Source organism: Mandrillus leucophaeus, unplaced genomic scaffold (genome assembly GCF_000951045.1).
Source record: "Mandrillus leucophaeus isolate KB7577 unplaced genomic scaffold, Mleu.le_1.0 Scaffold611, whole genome shotgun sequence".
Taxonomy (NCBI): Eukaryota; Metazoa; Chordata; class Mammalia; order Primates; family Cercopithecidae; genus Mandrillus; species Mandrillus leucophaeus.
The window spans coordinates 1,405,575-1,425,953 of record NW_012106598.1 but is presented as its reverse complement, the minus strand read 5'-3'; the positions used below and the strand labels follow the sequence as shown (position 1 = coordinate 1,425,953).

Here is a 20,379-nt window from a genome sequence, read left to right as displayed (position 1 = left end):
CTCCCTCCCCCCCGCCCATCCCCCGGTGACAGCTGTTATTATCACCACCCCCAGGGCGCAGGCAGGGGGCTGCCTACGGTGACCTTTCCCCGCTGGGTCTGGCGGGAGACCGGCTGGGAAATAAAGGGCGGCTTGCGCGTGTCCGGGGACAGGGCGGGACCGGAGGAACTCCAGGTTTCCCCTTTTAGGGACCTGAAGAAAAGTTTCCCGAAGCCCGGGGGTGGGGTTGTTGGGGAAAAGGAGCTGGAGGAGAAAACAGGGGGCCGGGAAGTCTGAGGTGGAGCTCGGCTTAGTACGCGGGGGACGGTAGCGCAGGCCGCACAGCGGGGGCGGGAGTCGCTGAGTTCTGGTCGGGAGCTCTGTGTGGGCACCGTTTGTGTCCAGGCCGGTGTGGTATGCGGGCTGTGCGGGACTGCAGGGCGCTGTGTGTGTGTATAGGCTGAGGACAACAGGACTTTTCACTGTGTGTACCGCATTCATTAAAATGGGTCCTCTGTCGGATGGGAAGATGCGTCGGCACAGGGGAGCCCTGGGACGTGTGTCAGCTCAGTGTGTGGCATGGGGAACCGTGTGCTGTGTGTACAGTGTGCTGTGTACAGTGTAGTATTCTTGGGACTGTGACGGACTTATGTGTGTGGAATACGTTGAGACCGATGTGCGTGCCAACAGTGGGGACTGGGAGGTTCGAGCTGGAGTGGGGACTGGTAGATGTGCTCAGGATCTGCGTCCCCATTCCCAAGAAGACTCGTGGCCCACATCTGAGCTCTTGGTCTCCTAGGATTGTCCTTAAGGCCCTGCCTACTGGGCTGAGCTGAGAAATGGACCCAGTCCCTGGGCAGCCCCCTCCCTTTGGTCTTTCTCTGTGGTGTCCACTTGCAAAACTGGGGCACCGTGGGTGTGCGAGCTTAGCAGGGAGCTAGCGTCTACATGTCTCCGTCAGAAGTCCTGGGAATGCCCTTGCAAGGTGGCTCTGGACTCATGGTGCAAACACCACAGCCACAGTGGGAAGCACATTCTTTCTTTAGGCAATTCTGGCAATGCCGTCCCAGCTGGAGAGGTGCTCTGTGTAGCCCTGGAGGACTTGGGACCTCCTTGGTGGACCTGGAGAGGACCCTTAATCTGGCTTCGTATGGGAGCTCCTGCATCCGAGTCTGACCCATCCCTGTGCCAGCCACTGGCTTCTGGACATGTGTGTGGGTGTGAATGCAGTGTGTTGCCTGCTGAGAGGGTTTCACACCCATGCCCCTGCAGGCCTCTGCAAATGTGTGTGTAGGCTGAGGCAGCCACATGGGAGGGAAAGTAGGGTAGTGAGGGCCACACACACTTCCTCTTTCTTGTGTTTGACCTTTCCCCGGGCTTTGGGAAACTTTTCTTCAGGTCCCTAAAAGAGGAAACCAGTCCTCCCGTCTGCCCTACCCCCAAACACATACAAGCCACCCTTTATTTCCCAGTGTGTTTGCGTGTGTGAGAGTGTATGTGTGTGTGTGAGAGAGAGGGAGAGGGAGAAAAATCTGATCTTGGTTGTCCTTGTCTTCATCTCCCTTTCTCTCAGGGTCTGTGTTGTGGAGAGCAACCTCATCTAGGTCTGCTGTGTCCATCATTGGAGGTCTGTGGCTCCCGCGCATCTGGCTGCAGTCTGGGAGCCCCTGGATCTCCTTCATCCCCATGGGGGTGCTGTGGAGAGAGTGCTGCCCTTGCTGAGGGGGTGTATGCTTCAATGCATGTGTAATCCCTGTGTCACTGCCTCTTTCAACCTTTTCCAATCCCTTCTCCCACAACTTGGGGGTGATGGTGGCTGCAAGGTGTCCCTGCTGCAGGGGCCTGAGCAGCAGCACCTGGGGCACAGTCTTCATGGGCCCTGTGGCTCTCTCTAGCTCTTACCCCTGTCCTTTCACTATGAGCTGCCTGCCTTCTGGCCCCTCCAGAGCTCACAGCCCCCTTCTGCTTCACCGCCACATATCTGTGTGTGCCACATGTCACCATTCCCAGCCGCTCCCGTTCCCTTGGCCTTAGCTCCTGGCTCTTCTGGTTTAGCTCAATGCATACATCACCTTTTCCTGCTGCATTTTGAGGGTCCTTCCTTCTACACATACTTGAGTTTGATTCCTCCGGGGCTTTCCTCCCTCCCCTGCTTCATGTATCTGCCCGCTTCCTTCTGTTCCTGTCTGTTGTTCTTGCTCCTTCATCCTCTGTGGTCGTGGGAGATTTCACCCATGGAGAGAGAGCCCTCTGCCTTCTGTTTCTTTGTTTCTCCCACACCCACGGCCACCCTACCTGCACACCAGTCTCTGCCTGGGCCCCTGAGGCTCTCATCCTCCCATCTCTCTAACAGAGACCACTCCTTGCCCCTCTCAGCTCTGCCCCTGCTCCTGCCAACCGCCTGACCTCCTACCTTCCTCCCTCTCTCCTTTCCTCTTGTCCCCTTCCCCAGCTGAGAGAGCTGTGCCAACATGCTTCCAGCTACACTGGGGCCCTGTGTCTAAGCCTGCCCTTTGATAGCTCTTCCTGTAAGGCTGGGGTCAGGGGCAAGCCCCATGCTCACCTTTCCTTGAATGGCAAAGTGAACTTGGAACCTGCAGGGAGAAGCCCAATGTGGGGCACATCAGTTATTTCTTGGAAAGGCTGAGGCAGAAGCTCTGTGGGTCTGACAGATGCCTTTGCAGAGGGTAAGTGTATGTGACAGGCAGAGCCACTTGTTTATTTCCCAGCCACTGTGCTGAAAAGAAATGGAGCTGTCTCCCTCCTTCTATACTGGGGAAGCTGGCTTTATTTATGGTTTATTTAGAGGTTTGAGCCCTGATCTTAAAATACAGCCACCTGCTCCAGGCACAGATTGAGGCCTGCCTCTGGGCTGGCCCAGCCTGCTGGGAAGATGGTGAGGGGGTACAGGGGTGCAGGGAGAGGCACCCTGGGAAGGAGGATGAAGAGACCTTAGTCGGTGGCCCAGATCCTTGCACCTGGTCGACTGTTATCTCTGCCTTCACTGCCAATGCTGATCTCTCAGCTGAGCCCACACATCTCAGACAGCTTTTCTCCCCCTGACAGGCGAGGGGGCTGCACTGGCAGCTTGGCTGAGGGAGCTGCCTGACCTACATTCCCCACTGTGAGGAAGAACTGGGTCCTTGACCTTCCCCCTGGGGTCTCAGCACAGGGGTGCCTTCTACCCTGAAGGACTGGACAGTTCACCTGTGTCCATCCTGCTCCCCACCAGCCATCCTCCCCACAGCGGCCAGAATGTCTTTTAAAAACACAAACCAGGTTTTGTCATTCCCTCCTGAAAAGCTTCCAGGGACTTCCCATTGCACTGAGAATGAAAACCACCTCCTAACCACAGCTCCAAGACCCCCTACGATACACTCTGCCCACCTCCCAGACTTCGGCTCACTGCTCTCTTCTCCACCAGCTGTGCTCCAGCTGCATACCCGCTTTGCTCCCTGTGCAGGGCCTCTGCACTTCCGCACTCCCTGCTTGGCATGGTGGTTCACAGGGCAGGCCCCTTCTTGCCACTCAGGTGATTTAAATATCACCTCCTCAAAGAGGCCTGACTCCCCAGTCTAAACTGGAGCCCTTGGTCCGTTTCTCTTGTTGCCTTCACAATACGTATATTAAATAGTTATTGAATACATGATTGGATGATGAATGAATGAGACCCCAGCTGCTATCTTAAGTTATTCTGTGCCAGCCAGAGTCTTGGCCCCAACTCCTTCCTCCTGATGCATCAAAGGCAACTGGATGGGGAGGGGGGTCATTGTGCCTGGAGCTGTGGCTGGAGCCCCCAGGCTCTGGGGTGCTCTCCTGAGCAACTGATCAGCTTAGTAGATCTCAGCCCTAGCTGCACATTCAAATCACCTAGGGAGCTTTTAATTTAGCCAATGCTCCTAGATGCCTTGGGCCTCACACCAGGCTAATTAGATCAGAGTCTCTGGCGAGGAAAAATCAGCATTTCTTAAGCTCCTAAGCAATTCCAGGGTAGATCCAAGGTTGAGCCCCTGAGCAGCCTGACTTTGGGGATGTGGATCGAGAGCTGTGTGTCCATGAGTCTGCAGCCCAGCAGTCAGTCTCAGGGAGGGGACTGCATCTCACTCAGTTTGGCAGACACCCACCCACTGCTCCAGCTCTTAGGGCAGGGCCTGCCTGTGGTGGGAGCACTGTGAGAACCGAGTGCCTTTGTGGTCGCCTCCCTCCATGCCAGATTCCTAGCCGGTTTCCTGTGCCTGCTTCTCCCAGAATTATTTACCTTGGAGACAATTTGTGATTAGGAACAGTCACAATTTCTCTTCCTCCTTGGAAGAGGATCCCCTCCTGAGCCATTTTGATGTTGATGGTGGAAATGGGGACGGAGGACAAGGGAGATAGCCAGCCTGTCTGGGTAGCTTTACAGGAGCAAGGGCGCAGGGGCGCTGCTGGGGATGGAGGCAGGCCTGGAGATGAGGGAGGCAGGAGAGGGAGACCCCGGAATGAAGGAAGCCGGATCTAGGACCCAGTGAAGTTGGAGTGGGGGAGGGGAGGGATTGGGAGGAAAATTGGAGAACAAAGGATTTTAGAAGTTTTACTGCACGTTACAAATGCAATTCTTCATGAAGTGTTCTCTCAGGAGGCAACAGTAAATGTTTATATGGCTTTTGCATTGTTCCTGGATGCTAGACTGAATTTGTTTTACGGGTGAGTCCTTGCCTGGGCTATTTGGCTTTATCCGCAGAGACCACTCCCTCGTTTGACTACAGCCCTTCCATCCCTGTGTGCTCCCTGGAGGCCAACGATGAGGGAGAGAAGGGTGTGGTTGCGTCTGAAGGGCTCCTGTAAGAGTCCTTTAATGAAAAGGGGCCCAGATCCTCCACATCTGGCCTGCACAGGGCCTGCACCTGTGGGATGGGAGCCCTCAATTTCCCTCCTCTGATGCCTTCTGCTCCAAGTTCCTTATCCTTGGAGGGATCTTCACCGGCTCCACTAGGCACTGCTCCTTTGGGGGACCTTCGCTGAATTCCTCAGGACATCCTGAGACAAGACTGGAATAATTTATTTTTTTTTTATTTATTTATTTTTGAGACAGGGTATTTTTCTGTCACCCAGGCTGGAGTGCAGTGGCGCGATCTCAGCTCACTGCAACCTCTGCCTCCTGGGTTCAAGCAATTCTCCCACCTCAGCCTCCCAAGTAGCTGGGACTATAGGCACCTGCCACCATGCCTGGCTAAGTTTTGTATTTTTAGTAGAGATGAGGTTTCACCATATTAGCCTGGTCTCAAACTCCTGACCTTTAAAGTGATCCACCTATCTCAGCCTCCCAAAGTGCTGGGATTATAAGCATAAGCCACTGCGCCTGGCCCAAGGTTGGAATAATTAACAGAGGTATGATAAAATTTAAACTTAGAGTCACCACAAGGGAAATGAACAAGAGGACAACATAGCTGCAAAGGTAGGGGTAACCACCTCCCTCCAGGGCCCTTCTCAGCCTCAGGGGTCTGGCCACCTTTCCCCTCTACCCTAGGTCCTCCTGAAGCCCACTGTGCAGAGGTTGAGGCCCAGAGACCCAGAAGCTCCCTCTCCCTCAGCCTCAGGCATATCCTCTGCAGTCAGCTGTCTCTCCTCTCCTGAACTTTCCCTGGGAGGCTGACAGCTGAACTGAAGCCCCCAGCCCCTCTCACTGGGCCTACCCTCTGGGCCCAGTGGGATGCCTGGATCAGAACAATTCACCCTGAGACCCTCCAGTGCATTCAGGGAGTAGAGGAGCCTCAACCACCACCCACCATAGCAGGTGAGCGAGGAAGATGAAGATGGCAGAGAAAATGAAGAGCCAGCCCCGCACCCTGAAGCTAGCTGTCCCAGTCCTGCCCTTAGCCAGGAATCCTTGGGTGAAACATTTACTCTCTCTATGCCTCATTTTCCTCATCTTGAAACCTATGAGAGTCCCACACTCATAAGATTACTGTGAGGATTAAAAGAGGCATTAAAGAGCTATATACCAAGGCCTGACACATAGCAAGTGCTTAAAATGTTAGAAATGACGAGTGCCAATTACTGAGTGCTTGTGATGTGTTGGCCCTGTGCTAAGCTCTCTGCTGGCCTCTTGCCCTCACTTGGGTACTATTATTACCTCATTTAATGATGCCCATTAAGTGGGGTGTTTAGACTCAAACATGTCTCTCTGGTATCCAAATCTGCCCTCTTAACTATCTCAAGTAGGTGCAGGACCAATTAGGGTAGGCTAATTGCTGTAACAGACAACCCCCAAATCCCAGGGACTTAACATAATACAGCAGTCCCCCCTTTATCTGCAGGGGATACATTCCAAGTACCCTATCAGGTAGATAGTACACTATCTGCCTGAAACTGCAGATAGTGCCAATCCTAGATATTTTTTTCTACACATACATACTTATGATAAAGTTTAATTCATAAATTAGGCACAGTAAGAGATGAACAATAACGAATAATATAATAGAACAATTATAACAATATGTCAATGTCACCACTCTTGTGCTTGAAGGCCATTATTACAATAAGGGTGACTTGGACATCACCGTGGCCCTGAGACAATTGATCTGATAACCAGCGTGGCTGTTAAGTGACTAAGGGGTGGGGAGAACCTGCAGCATGGATTTGGCAGACAAAGAGAGCATTGCTGTCCTGGATGGGACAGCAAGAGATTTCACCAAGCTACTCAGAAAAGCACAGAATTTAACACTTATGAATTACGTCCACAGTTTTTCATCAAATACTTTCAGACTTCAGGTACATGAGACTAAAGAAAGTAGAACCTCAGACAAGGGGGGACAACTGGAAACCAGTGATTTCTTGTTTGTGTTATGGTCCAGCTGGGTGTTTGGAAAGTGTCTTCCCCACATGGTGATTCCAGGATCAGGATCCTTCCATCTAGAGCTCTGCCAGCTCCCAGGGCCCCAGAATCCTTTCCTGGCATCCTCTGTATCAAGCTGGGAGATAAGGGAAGAGACAGAGCATGGACAATGACACAAAGATGTTTTCAAGGCCAAGTCTGAAAGTGGCAGGCTTCACCTCTGCACATTTCCTGGCCAGAGCTCAATCATACAAAATCACAGGGTGTCGAGATTATAGGAAGAAGCAGATCACAGAAACTGGAGTCTGGCATTCTCTGCTGCTGATGGATGAGCAGAAGCTGGTAGACAGCCTGCATCCATTTCTCCCAAGGTGGAGACAGGGGACACAGGAAAGTCCCCATTGCTATCCTTGGCTGGAAGGACCTCACTCCAGGTCCAGGATGCAGCCCAGGATGCTCTCTAGGAGTCCTGGCTGGCACTGAGAAATGTTCTCTTAACCTTCAACAGGACTTTGTTTTCCTTTTCTCAGAACAACGTCTTCCACTGTGAACTTATCTGCACTGCATTTTAGAAGGAGGGTGCCATTCCAGGTTCCCACTGAAGCTGGAGCAGTTTGGGCAGAAGAATGTACTGAGGGATTTTAGGTAGATCACAGACTCTTTCTCTCTCTTTTTTTTTTTTTTTTTTTTTTTGAGATGGAGTTTCACTCTGTTGCCCATGCTAGAGTGCAGTGGCGTGCTCTCGGCTCATTGCAACCTCCACCTCCTGGGTTCAAGTGATTCTCCTGCCTCAGCTTCCAGAATAGGTGGGCTTGCAGGTGTCCACCACCACGCCTGGCTAATTTTCTTATTTTTAGTAGAGACGGGGTTTCACCATGTTGGCCAGGCTGATCTCGAACTCCTGGCCTCAAGTGATCCTCCTGCCTTGGCACCCCCAAAGTGCTGGGATTTCAGGCGTAAGCCACCATGCCTGGCCAGATCACAGAGTCTTGGGGCCAGAAGCCAGACTTGGAAGCTACGGAGCCAGGACATACATGCAGTTGGTGGCAGGGTGCTGCAGTCCCGGCACAATGCTGCACACAACACCATGCAGGCACCAAGGCTGGTGGGAGGTTACTGCTCTAAATGCACTGACTGCATGTCTTTGTCTGCAGGTTGTGGCAGAGTGGAGCACAGAGGGCTTGGAAAAGCCTGGCTGGTGTAGATGGGAGGGAGAAGGCAGGGGGAGCCATAACATGCAAGGGTCTAGATGAGGCAGAATTCACCTAGACGTGGAGTGGAAGCTCAAGAACCCTGCTCCAAAAACCCACCCCATTCCTCCTCCCGTGACCTCTACTCCTTTCCTAGGCTGGAAAGTTGTGAGAAATCTCTCAGGGTAAGATCCCTTTCTGTCCTGGTCTGTTTGTCTTTATCATGCCCAGCTGTCCACCCTAGGACACATTCCAAGCTCCCAAACCTCCTTCAGCTCAGAGGTGCTCACAGCTGCTGCCCCAGCCCTCGCCCTTCTGCTGTGAAAGTGACACCTGCCCACCCACCTACCCATCCGCCGCCCATCGATCCATCCATCCATCCACCCACGTACCTATCCCACACCCTGCATGCCTCTGTGGGCTCCTGTTTCCATGGTTACTTCCAGGGCCTGAGTTGGCTCTGGGTTTTCTGAAAGATTCTCCAGCTTTAGGCTGTTCCCCATGACAGCTTTGTTGCTGGACCCAAACCCTGGATAGCTTCTGAGACACCACGCTGCTTGTAGCTCTCCCTACCCACAGATCAGGCATTGCCTGAAGATTGGTCCATCAAAGTGATCAGTTTTCTGGACCAAAATAAAATCAAGGCTGGATACAGTGGCTCATGCCTGTAATCCCAGCACTTTGGGAGGCCAAGGTCGGAAAATCACTTGAGACCAGGAATTTAAGACCAGCCTGGGCAACATAATGAGACCCCCATCTCTACAAAAAAAAATTTCTTTTAATTAGCTGGGGATGGTGGTGCACACCTGTAGTCCCAGCTACTAGAGAGGCTGAGGCAGGAGGATCGATTGCTTAAGCCCAGGAGTTCAAGGCTACAGTGAGCTACAATTACACCACTGCACTCCAGCCTGGGCAACAGAGTGAGACACTGTCTCTTAAAAAATTAATTAATTAAATTAAATTAAAAGCTCTCCACTACTTGAACAGTGAGGCATTCTGGAAGGAGAATGCCTGGGGTGCTACCACAGGAAAGCAAGTGGAAGTTCCCAGATATAGGCAGATGCTTGGCTGGGAGGGCCTCTTTGTAATAATAACAAAAGCTAGCATTTATTGGGCACTTGGTATAAGAAAGGCACTGTTATAAGGATTAACATCTAGTAACTAGGTTAATCATCACAACAACACGGTGGGGCATGTGCTAGGATGATCTGAGGGGGAAACAGGCACAGAAAGGTTGAGTACCATGTTCACGGTTACACAACTCACCAATAATAGAGCCAGGATTCAAGGCAAAACAGGGTGGCTCCAGAAACTGTTTGTTTGTTTGTTTGTTTGTTTGTTTGTTTGTTTGTTTATTGAGACAGTCTCACTCCGTCACCCAGGTTGGAATGCAGTGGTGCCATCTCGGCTCACTGCAACCTCTGCCTCCCAGGTTCAAGCAATTCTCCTGCCTCAGCCTCCTGAGTACCTGTAGTTTGCCACCACATCTAGCTAATTTTTTGTATTTTTAGTAGAGACAGGGTTTCACCACGCTGGCCAGGCTGGTCTCAAACTCCTGACCTCATGATCTGCCCACCTTGGCCTCCCAAGGTGCTGGGATTACAGGCGTGAGCCACCGCGCCCGGCCAAAACTGTGTTCCTAAACATTGCATCCACTGCTACTCTACAGCCTTCCACTCCCCCACCCCTGGGTTTCTGGAAGTTTCCCTGAGTCATTTTTTCAAGACAGGAGGTTCCTGAATACCTCCCCAGCACTCAGCTCTGCTCTGAGCCCACATGTGAGAAGCCCCCCTTTCCATTCTAGGCCCACTTGGGAGCAGCTGTCAGTTACTCAGAAGCCTAGAAGGGTCACAGCTGTTCTCAGGAGGAGTCCCCTGGATTCTGCCATCTGGCTGGTCTGTCTGTGGGCTCTGGAGGATTCCCCCAGGACAGAGCCAAGCTGCAGTTTGTCCTTAGAGACCTTCAGGAGGGTGGGAAGAAGCAATCCCATCAGAGAAACCCAGCTGAGGGAAGACACAAGATGTTCCCCACGAGTGACAAAAAGCCAATTCACACCCTTCCCTGCAGCCAAAAAATTAAGCTAATTTTTCATTTCTCTGCTTACGTGTGACTCAACTAAACATAGGCATCTAGGAATGCAAACAATGACTAGATTTTCTAATTTAGGGCAGTTTAATTAAATCTTGCTAAAATGACGGAGGCTCTAGGTATTTTTATCGTGGTAGAAAGCTCTGTGATTTGGAAAGAGGAGAGGTGGGGAACACAATGCTAGAAGCACCTCCTCTCCTGGCCCTCTCCCACCTGCACTGTCCTCCCAGGCCTGCCCGGCTGAGCATGTCTCCTGAGAGAAGGAGCGGTCCTCTCTTCGGGTTCTAATTTCCCTTGCTCTTGTTTATGTTAAAGGAACTTGTTTCCTTACATTACATTCATTCTAATTAGCTGGGGCTAGAAAGAAAAGGTCCAAATCACTTAGCAAAAAAAAAAAAAAAATTTCAAACACAAGATTATTTTGGAGAAAAATTTGGACTTCCCAGAAGTTTAAGGTATAAATATTAAGAAACCAAAATAAAAGATGTCAAAAGTAGAGTCTTCTAGTGCATCTTGCTTGTCCAAATCCAGCTCTCAGTCCCCTCTTGGATATGGAAGGATAACATTTCCCTGGCCCCTCTTAAGTTTGGAGGAACCATGTGACTTGCTCCAGTCAATGAGCTGTAACTTGAGGTGACAAGCTGCATATAGGCCAGAGCATTGAATGGCCCAGCTCATGTGAGAGGCTCCAGTGTTTTCTCCCTCTGCTGTGGAAGCACATGTTGACATGATGGTGCCCCAAGGTCAAAGTAGCCTGGATCTCTGAGCTACCCCATGGAGTACAAGTGCCCTGGAGTCTCTGGGGCCTGAAGCAGACTTTGTGCATTCAGCTGGGTCACATCACTGAGATTTGAGGGGGACTGGCTGTCTCCTATGGCAGAGTCTCTCTTACCCTGATGAACAAATAATGCTTTTGTAATAATCATTGTACAACAATACCACATTATTTTTAATTATATCAGATTACTTTGTAATTTCAAAAAATAATCTGTTCAGTTTAGTCTGGAATAGGATGAAGTTTACTTTTACTGGGTCTACAGAAAATTGTTGGAGAACATGTTTAACCTATTAAAGCAAACTTCGTGTTCAGATGACGGCTTTAAAATTTACCCACATTTCAGGGTAAAGATAATGGCAGCCTCTCGGAAGAACAGGGGTCAGAATGAGAGTGGGATTATATTTCTCAGAGAATTGTGGTTATAGGCACGTCCATGAGTGGGAAGCGGACTCTTAGGAGGGAATAGAGATGGAGTGGTTGGGAAGGAGATGAGAAGATGTCTGAAGAATTTTAAGAAGGTTTTCTGTGTGATGTGCTGCCACGTCAGGAAAGCACTCATATAATGTCTTAGATAAAGTAATGCCAACTGCTATCATAAACAAAAGTATCGTGGCTCAAACGTGATAGAATTTCACTTCTTATTCACATAGAGTCCATCTTAGTTGATTTGTGCTGCTATAACAAAATACCTGAGACTGGACAATTTATAAAGAACAGAAATTCCTCATCATTCTGGAAGCTGGGAGGTCCCAGATCAAGGTTCTGGCAGGACTGGTATCTGGCGAGGGCTGCTGTCTGTTTCCAAGATGTTGGCTTGTTGCAGCATCCTCCAGAAGCAGAGATGTTGTGTCCTTATATGGTGAGAGGGTGGAAGAGAGTGAACTCACTCTATTGAGCCCTTTTATAAGAGCCTAATCCCATTCATTCTGGTTCAACCCTCATGATTTAATCACCTCCTAAAGGCCCCACCTCCTTATCACATTGATCGTTAAGTTTCAACATGTGAATTTTGGGAGACACATTCAGACCACAGTAGAGTCCAAAATATTTGTTCTAAATTAGTGGGCATCTCTCCTACAAGTGAAGATTCAGGGACTGGGCTCCTCCCCATCTTCAGCACATCCTTCCGATAGTGCAGAGCTCACCTACATCAAGTCAGAAGGAGAAAGTGAGTGGAGATGGATACAGGATGTTCTTGTAGTCTAGGCTCAGAAGTGGCCCACATCATACCCACTGGCATGTCATTGGTCAGAACACAGTCACATGACCAATCCTAGTGGCAAGAGAGGCTGGGAAATTTATCTACCTGTGTGGCCGGGAGGAAGAGGAATCAGGTTGGGTGAAGAGCTAGCCAGTTTACGTCACAAAAGGTCCCCAGTGTTTCAGAGTTGGATTTGAATATGTTTTAGCATGCAACCCAATGTGGAAAGAGCTACAAATGGACCCAGTTTTGTGTAGGTTCTCTTTGTGGGGTGGAGGGAAGAGTGGGATTTTGCCCAAGACGCAATCTTATGTTTCTTAAATTAAAATAATAATCATGACCTGACTCACAGAGACAAGTTCTGGGATTGCCAAGTTGTTGGAACTGTGATACAAACAAGTGTAGGTGAGTCAGTTACAAGCACCAAATAGCATGGGAAAGCCTGAGAGGAAATGGTAGGCCCTACTCTGATGTCAAAATTACTCTTTTACTTTATTTTATTATTATTTTTTTGAGACAGAGTCTTGCTCTGTTGCCCAGGCTGGAGTGCAGTGGCACGATCTTGGCTCACTGCAACCTCCACCTCTCAGGTTCAATCTATTTTCCCACCTCAGCCTCCTGAGTAGCTAAGAATACAGGCATGTACCACTATGCCTGGCTAATTTTTGTATTTTTAGTAGAGACGGAGTTTCACCGTGTTGGCCAGTCTGGTCTGGAACTCCTGGCCTCAAGTGATCCACCCGCCTTGGCATTCCAAAGTGTGGGGATTACAGGCATGAGCCACCGCGCCTGGCCAAAATCACTCTTTTAGAGAAGAATATGGTTTTCAGGTCTCAGCACCACTCAGGGAATCAAATAAACATAGGGCTCTGTGAACCAGTTAAATGGAGGATGCCTACGAAAACTCCCTCTTAACACACCATTACTGGCTTGGGTGGCCCCATCTGGGAGGGGTTTGTGGGTGAACCCCGGGGCTCCCACCCACCGAGAAGATGGATGACGATGGGCTTCCTCTCATGGAGTCAGGCATGACCTGACCAAGGTGCCAACTCTTCAACAGAAAAGAACGGTGGGTTTTCTAAACCAATTTGTGGTGCACACTGTACAGTTCCTCAACTGCTTTTCTGTGGTTTGTGAGGAGAAACTGGCAGATCTTTCTCTTTGTATCCAACAAATTGAAACAACTCTCAACATTTTAGACACAAAGTTGTCATCTATCTCTGACCTAGATGATGTCACAGTTGAAGTATCTCCTTTAAGTGTCACTAGTGTCACAAATGGACTTCAGCACCTTCTGAAGCCACTTCAGAGCAGTTATGGAACAGTACACAAGACTCTGGACCCCAGGAAAGTGAGGGATCAGCAGGAAACAGCTGAACTGTAGCCAAGGATCCAAGATATGCCAGAGATCTCAAAATGGTTCAAGTAGGTGTACCAGCAATGACAATCAGAAACAAAATTAGGCCGGGCGTGGTAGCTTGCACCTATAATCCCAATAATTTGGGAAGCCAAAGCAGATGGGTCACTTGAGTTCAGGAGTCCGAGACCAGCCTGGCCAATCTGGTGAAACCCTGTCTCTACCAAAAATACAAAAAAATTAGCCAGGTGTGGTGGCATGTGCCTGTAATCCCAGCTACTTGTGAGGCTGAGGCAGGAGAATCACTTGGACCTGGGAAGTGGAGGTTGCAATGAGCCAAGATCGTGCCACTGCACTCCAGCTTGGGTGACAGAGTGAAATCCTGTCTCAAAACAAAAATGAAAAAAAAACAAAAAACAAAATGATATCAGAAGGACTAGACCCAGATTTTCCTGAGAGGCCAGATGCTCCAGTGCCTGATGGCGAAAGTAAGAAATTATAGAAGAAAGTTCAGATAACGAATCTTCTTTTAGTAACTAAGCTTAATTTTGATAAGAATTACATACGCATGTGTAGGGATACATTTATGTTCTATAAGAGAGAGAGCCTGAACTCTAACGTTTAGTCATAAAAACATCAAATGACCACATACATGTCCACCACCGAGCTTCTTCTATGTTAAAAACGTAAAGCATTTATAACCTAAAAAACAAAAACCTTCTCTCTTGAGATTGCAAATTGGACATTAGCACATCAATCCCAATAGATATGCAACTAAGAAGCAGAAGCTTTGTGCAAGGAATGAGGCGATCAATGATAAGGATAGTTGCACTCATCCACATTGTTGCCCTGCTCTAGCTGGGACCAGCTCCCCGGGAGCCCAACAGCTACTGTAAGGTTGGCAATCAAGTTGGCTTTGAAACTGTTTATACAAGCTGATTGCTACTAGAAATATAAGAAATTCACAGGAAGTTCCATGCAAGGAACCAGAGAAAAGGGCTTTGAGCTGTGTTAGCAGCTCCATTTGAAGATTTCAGGGGTGGTATGCAGCAAAGGCAGAGGAAAGATGTTGTTAGATGAGGACCTTAACAATGGGGACTGTTTGCAACTCTTAACGCCGCCAGATGTCTGATCTAGTGGCCAACCACCTCACTGCCCTAGAGACAGCAGAGGGTAGAGAGGAGGTTAGCTAGGATTTATGTATTTAATTCACAAGTAGGAATCTGTTACTGGCACAAATGTTTTCCTGTGTTGTGGTAGGAGGAGCTACTACCGCAGGCAGCACCACGGGAGCAATCGAAGCTAGCTTGGATAATGAGAAGCACTTGGATCAATCCTTGCGGGAGACAGATCAGCAACTTTTGGCAAAGAGTGGCTGTGCAATTTGAGAGCTGATTTTAAACTGGAGGGGCCTTTTGAATTCCCTGTGTTGATGTGGCTAATCAAGCCCAAAGAAAAAAAAGAGGCAAAATGGCAGCTTCTACAAGTGAGATGGAATACTTGAGTTTAAACTAGGGCAGCAGGGTGGTTTGGGGGCCACTGTATCTTAAGCTGAGAAGCAAGATGAATGGGAGAGCAGCTCCCCTGGTCCCACTCAGGGGACACCTCAGATCCAGCCCAGGACTTAGTACCCCTGATTTGTCCCTCGAGGAGTGATTTTGGTCACACATAAAGCATCTCTCAGGCCTCAGCATAAGTGAGGTAGTGTCATCCCCCCGGTCACATTGAATTTTGGAGTAAGTAACTTATGTTTTATTTGTGGCAAGAAACAACATTTTAGCTTGTAACTTGGAGGAAATGTGGTCTGTGGATATCGCTAAGGGGCAGAGTCTTTGGTTGAAGAGGCGGGATGCTGTGCTCAGATGTTAGTGATGTGGCAGGGGCAGGGCAGGCTGCAGGGGCACCAGACCCCACTGCCTTAAATCCCCAAGGCTCCACACTCTATAGGGGAACAAGAAAGGACAAGCTGGGTTGAATGAGGAGATGTATTGAGTGTCGGGAGGGGTCCCATTGGCCTTAAGTGAAGATGTTTTGCTGTGAATATGTTTCCTGCATATTTCTAAAAGGGAGCTGTGCAGCCTAGTTGTTGGCTCTGGAAGAGTTGTAAAGTGATAGATTTTGTTGCATTAAATGCAAAGCACAGGCCAGTGGCTTCCCATGAGAAGAGCAGTTAGAGCAATGCAAAATCCTTGGGCCACATCATCCGAAAACCCATCTCCAAATCTTCATTTTTCCTCAAGGATTTAGGAGTTGAATGTTTATTTCTTTTGACTATGCAAGAGCTGAAAATGCCATGAGGACACTCAAATTTATGTGGGTTACACTTAGTAGGCATTTACAAATGGGCATGTCTGGTTGAAAATGAGCCTCATCTAAGTATTGAAACCAATTGGTCAGACTTTCTGGAGTGTGGTGATGGATGCTTAGCTAGTACATAATTCATTGCAATAAAGACATGCTGTTCTCAAGAATACACTGCTAGAAATTATATTCCCAGTCTTAGGACCTTGAGCTATACCAAAACTCCTATTGCTCTGAGGGTAAATTATTAAGTGAAAAGAAACACTTAGAATCCACTCTTCCCCTTTCTTCTCTCTGTTAGCACCTGTACCATCTGTGAAAGATTTTGTTTTAGTAGACACACAAATCTGTGTGTTTGTGGAGGGGATAATTTCTGGAGGTGAGGAAAGATGTAAGGAGGATGACAGAAAAAAGCAGGGAGGGTCATGTCATAGACACACTTAATACTGTTAATTCAATCACACACTGTCAACAAGAGAGATGGTGTTAGTGTTCTATCAACCATAGCAATTAGTGCCAATTTAATTATTCATCTATTTCTTTATATATTTACCCATTTGTACATGTATATCTAACTCTCCAAAAAAGTATCTGAGTCAGCTGAAATGTATTTTATCCTATTCCTCCTTCCTTCATTTATTCAACAAATATTAGTTAAGGCCTTACCATGTGCTCATGAAAATACAGCTTTGAGCAAGGCAGATAGATAAAGGGTAACAGATAGGGCCACATGTTTGAGATGCCTGGGGTTCTCCAATCCGAACAGCAGTTCCTATCTCTCTATTTCACTATTTCCAGAAGTAGATGAAGGTGAGAGGACAGCGTCCACATGAGTCCACATGTGTTTTCACTAGGGAGGGAGGGAGTGCATTTAGTGTTTCAGCTGCACCTTGGCCTGTGGGCTCTCCCAATTTTGATTTGCACAGTGTTTAAGTCAGGTTGCCTTCTAAGATCTTCCAAACCCATTTTAGCCAGCTGATTTTTAATGCAGTAACCACCAAGATACTCCATTATCTCTAGATCCTTGGTTTTTAATTTTTCCCCTTTCTGACAGCCCAAATTAGAAATAATGTGGAAAAACTTAGGAAACACAAGTGCAGAGAAAATAAATAAGACCAGTTCAATGGCCTTATATCCTAAACAAAACTTGGTTGTTGGGCCTTGGACTAGGGGGTCAACTTTTTCTTCCTGGGCACATGGTGCTCTCTGGCTGAGGAAGGGACCAACGAGGGTATTTGAGAGGCACAGGTCTTCCTTCCAGCACCCAACCTGGCCAGAAGGCATCTGTCAGGGGAGGTGTAGGAGCCTGCTCTGTGCTCTAAGACAGCTGGGCATGAGTCAGAAGGGACTTAAAGGCAGTGCAAGCCCCCAGAGCCAGGCTGATCATATTTTTCGAGCCTTAAAATGGAAACACATGGTTTGACACAGAAGTTACAACAGGACAGAGAATCTGGAATTAGAAAATTCACATTGCAAAATTCACATTGCAAGGTGTGGTAGCTGGGTCCAAAGTGGGATTCAGAGAGATGCAAGGCTTGCTTTTGGTTGAACTGATAGCCCATCTGTGGAACTCTGAGCACAGGGCCTTTGCTGGCCAAAGAACATGGAAGACATCGATGGTAGAGTTGCCTTGGGTAGGAAGAGAAGTAGAGACTGAAGGATGAAGGGAATGGCAGAGGGTCAGTCCTTCACAGGCTCCTCTTGCAGACAGAAGGCTTAGAAGGAAAGCCAGAGGGGCTGCTGTTATGAGGAGGTTGAGGACACTGGTATAAGCAGAGGTGCTTTGAGGCTCATGGACTAAACGTGGGAGACACCCTTCTTCTATCTCTGTATGGAGCTCAGCACTGCTCTCGCGTCTCATGGGCTGGTGACTTTAGATGCTCCAAGACGTGGCATCTCTCCTCACCCAAAGTAATCAGCATTCTCCAAGGGGCATCGTCAGCAGCGGATTCTGGGAAAGCTTCAGCTGAGTGGACTGGAACATGAGGCTGAGGAGACAATTTCGGGATGAGAGATCCTGTGTGATAAGAGAGAGGTAAGTAGAGGAGTGTGAGGTCAGGGTGTTCATGAGATTTAAGCAAGGCAAGCTGAATCACAGAAACAGTAGAAGACCGCATAGCAACAGGGGACGTTTTCTTTCAAACTCAAAATTGGGTCACATGGTAGGAGATACAGCTGGATAATAGGATAGAGTATCTGAATCCAGGACTAGTCCAGAAAAATGGCCAAAGCTGTGTCAGATTAATTTAATGGAAGGTTTCATTTGATTAGATTCCCAGGCTCTGGCTATGCATGCTCATTTATCCAGCCTATTGTCTAAGCAGAACGGGAACCCACAGTCAACTTGATAGAACAGCAGGAGCGCTGCCAGCCAGCCTCTGGCTTTGAATTCTTTTTCTGATCTAACGTTTTAAGGAGGATGTGTCAGGAAGGCCTATTTAGAATACAAATGATTGCTTAAACTCTCTTAAAGGCTTTAAGAGTATATTGTAATCATTGAGTCTTTCCTTAAACCCAGCAGAGTATTTGAGAATAAATTGTTGTGCGTTTGAGTCAACTGAAATTGGATAGACTTGCTGAATTTATGAGCCTTTCTCTTCTCCTGGTCTTTCTCATGGCCATGGCAATGTGCGCTTTCACTAGCTTGTGAAATGCATATGAAGTATAATTTTCCCCAAATCGATCTATTCTACATCATTGAATCTTAGCTATTGCATTTTTATGCCAGAATCAAATTTAGCTTATTATTGTTGTTGTGGAAAATAATTATAAGCCTTTCATTGTCATGGCACTTCACAATTTTATAAGAATTCACAAATGTTATTTAATTCCATCCTCACTATAACACTGAGGACCAAGGAGAAGGGGAATCATCATCTGGGCCTGCAACTCCAAACTGCTCCCTTTGTCCAAATGGCAAATTGAGGTTCTTAAAGGCTGGGTGACTTGCACATAGCCACACAGATCTAAGCTGTGCAAGCAGGAAATGTGGAAGCTCAGGGGAGCGGCCCTGCCAGTGGTGAGTTCTGGTCTCATCAAGTGCTCTCTGCAAAGCCAATGAAGTGGGTTTGATCATCTCTATCTTGCAGGCTCACTGCAAGTGCAATGGACATGCAGGTGCCAGCACAATGCCCGACCCATGCCAAGGGCTTAGTTGCTTCCTTTCTTCCCCCATATCCAAGAGATTGCAGGTTCCGTTTAGAGATTCTGAAGCCCACTGATGTTGAGATGTGACAGCATGAAGCTTTTCCCTCAATCAGCCTGGAGGCTAAGGGGCCAGCAGTCATACTATGCACACACGCACGCGCGCACACACACACACATATATATGCACACGCACACATCTGAGTGGGCTAGAAGGTGAGCTCCTCCCGGAATTTCAAATCTACAGCAGGTTAAGAGGAAGACAGCTCTTCCTCATCAGCTACTGTTCTGGTCTCTAGAATTAGCTCCATAAATATCCCCACCTTCTCTCCACTACATTCACATTCATGGCAGTCCACTCTTCAGCTTTAAACTTTACAGCTCTCTGAGTCTTTGGCTTTCAAGTCGAGCTGGTTCTCACACCTGCCTGCTGACTTATGCATGATGTTTGGCCTCCTCCAGTCCCAGTGACTCTGCTCGGTGTATCCTCACTCCCTCCCTGTCTGGTGCTCCCTTTGCTCGCAGGTTGGTGAAGGACATAGGAATAGCCTGGAACACTCTCTGTTTGAGCCTTGCACTCTGTTAGCAAGCTCAGCCTGAGTCAGGAAGGGTGGGGATCACAGGGTGTCACCACTGTGACCGCCTCTTCCAGGCTGGACTCCAGAGCGAGAACCTTTGCCATCACCTGGTCCAACTTCCTTTTTTTACAGAAGGGAAATTCCGTGCTTAATTCTGGACTTAAACGACCTGAGCAAGATGTTTTCATTCATTTGTGGCAGGATAACTGGATAAACATCTCTTATTTACCCCTCCTCAGGATCCTCTGGAAAGAGAGGTACCCCATCTAGTTTCAGTGAGGAGTGAAATTCAGAAGACTTAACTGGAGTCCCTTTAGCCAACAGCCTGCAGACAGATGTCTGGAGGCACTGGTTCATGACTCAGGGACATCAAGGCTTGCTTGTGGGTAACTGTCTCAGTCTTTTCCTCACACTGTCTCCTCATGTTTTCAAGGGGGCTGCTGTACCCCCAGACATGTGTCTGTATATCGCACAGGAAGAAGGAAAGTAAGGACATTGCCAGCAAATGTCTTGCTTCTCATCAGCCTATACTGCATCTCCCAACCACTCCTAACTGCAAAGGATGCTGGGAAAAAAGTGCATTGTAGCTTCTCCAGCCTCTATGGTAGGCGCAGATAAGGGATTAGAATTGGAGGTTACTGATTCAATGTATCAGACAGCTCTCAGTCAGGCATGTGAGGGCTAGAGCCAGATTTAACTAGATTTAGAAGGAAAAAGTATGTTTCTTTCACCTGCATGTGATGAAGGAAATCTATGCCCTTCATACACTTAATAAACCTGCAAGTCTCTACTAGCGGCAGGTACTGTGCTAGCTAGACATTACAATGTGTGGGGGCAGACACAAAGCTGGGAACAGTAGACACTGGGGACCCATAGAGCGGGGAGGTTGGGAGTAGGGGAAGGGTTGAAAAATGATTGGGTACTGTGCTTACTACCTGGGTGATGGGAT

The 20,379-nt window shown here is 48.4% G+C and overlaps 1 pseudogene; it reads left to right on the top strand.

Annotated features, from left to right (window-relative positions):
- Positions 1–12,989: 12,989 nt before the first annotated feature.
- Positions 12,990–13,947, top strand: LOC105553855 (annotated as a pseudogene).
- Positions 13,948–20,379: the final 6,432 nt, after the last annotated feature.